This window comes from Manihot esculenta, chromosome 17 (assembly GCF_001659605.2).
Source record: "Manihot esculenta cultivar AM560-2 chromosome 17, M.esculenta_v8, whole genome shotgun sequence".
Taxonomy (NCBI): Eukaryota; Viridiplantae; Streptophyta; class Magnoliopsida; order Malpighiales; family Euphorbiaceae; genus Manihot; species Manihot esculenta.
Genome location: NC_035177.2, coordinates 15,231,343 through 15,233,087, shown reverse-complemented (window position 1 = coordinate 15,233,087; position 1,745 = coordinate 15,231,343). Strand labels below are relative to the sequence as shown.

Genomic DNA, 1,745 nt, shown 5'->3' with positions numbered 1-1,745 from the left:
TTGCTTGTCTCCACTTCTGATCTTTCAAAGCTTGCTTAACTGTATGTGGTTCAATTGCTTCTTGCAGTGGATATTTAGTAACAATATTAACGAAAGCATCATTGTAATACTTGGTAGTCAGCTTGCGAACCCGTTGCGTTCTTTGTGCAGCAGCTGGTTGAGAATCGGAAACAATTAGAGCAGTATCTGGGACAATATCAGCTGAAGTAGATACAACAGCCCGTTCTGCTGGTACAGTGTCTGTTGGTGTGCCAACTTGCTCATGCATAGATTGGTGAGCAGATTCAGATTGAGAAAAAATAGGAGCAGCCGGAATGAAATCAGGAGACAAAATCAGCAGATTCACAGTAGCAATCGCAGGAATAGCTGCCTATTCTTTTTCTTTGAATTCTCTCTCAAAATCAGTCAGCTTTTCAAATAAGTCATTAAAAGAAATCGCAGATTCTCGTACCTTTATAGCAGCAACAATAGGTTTATATTCATCACCTAACTGGGCAATAATATGGACAATTAAATCTTCATCACAAATTGGATTTTGTGTAAGAGCCAACTCATCAGCAATAGCTCACATCTCATTGAGATAAGTCGCAACAGCCTTGTTGCCTTTAGAGTTTTTCGCCAATCTCGTTTTAAGAGAAAGAATTCTGGAACGTGATGCATTAGCATAACTTTGATTCAAGCGATCCCATGCTTCTTTCGCTGAACCAACAGACGAGATTAATGGTTGAATAGCTTCTGAACAACTACCTAAAAGGGCACTAACAAGCATATGGTATTGTCGAAACCAAGTTGCATAGGCCGGATTTGGAGTTTTCTCTTTGTCATTGAGAAATCGCGATGGTGCCGGTTGCGAACCATCAAGGAATCCCATCAAATCAAGTCCAAGCAGAGTGGATTGAACCTACTTCCTCCAAACAGAGAAATTATCTTGCGTCAATCGAATAGGAAAATGCGTAGGTGCATTGATTTGGACTACTGCAGTCGAAGCAGAAGCAGCCATATCAAAAGAACGAAGATAGGAAGAATAAATCAATTTAAAACTCGTGAGAGTGTTTTTAGAGCTCTGATACCATATGAAGAATAGATTTGTTGATTAATGAACGATCAGTTTACAAGAGTTATATAACTAAGAGTCCTACAATAGAATGACTAAAGATAGGTATTAGCAGAATACAAATGGTAAAATATAGATAAGACAGCTAATACAGTTACAGTTTAGTCTTATTCTCAATAGATAATACTCTTACTTTTTATATAATATTTAATTATTTGATAGATATATAATTAATGATTTAATATATCATAAATATTATAATAAGTTTATAATTAAGAATGATAAATTGATTTGATAATTGATAATTTATAAATTAAGAAAGGAAAAGATAGATGAATAAAAAAATAGTACGCAAATTATCCACAATTATAATATTTGTAAGTATTATAATGTTAGTGTATAAAAATAGGAGTAATTAGGTTTATAATATATAATATATAAAAAATTATAAAAAATTATTTGTATTTTATTAATTTATGTTAAAAAATAAAAAATATTAAAATTATTAAATAAAAAAAATTATTATATAATTTTTAAATTTCAATGAAATTAAATATTTAATTTTTATAATTTTTAGAGTCAATTAAAATGTCTCTCGTTATTTTTAAATACAACTATTAAATTTTTTTATTAAAAATTTCTTTAGTTAAAGAAAAAAAAATTTCATTAGAAGAATAATTATAAATTTCAA

The 1,745-nt window shown here is 30.5% G+C and overlaps 1 non-coding gene across 1 annotated transcript; it reads right to left on the bottom strand.

Annotated features, from left to right (window-relative positions):
• Positions 1–399: 399 nt before the first annotated feature.
• LOC122722335 lies at positions 400–532 on the bottom strand. Its single transcript, XR_006349303.1, has one exon. It is a non-coding gene; the product is annotated as a small nucleolar RNA Z247 (small nucleolar RNA).
• Positions 533–1,745: the final 1,213 nt, after the last annotated feature.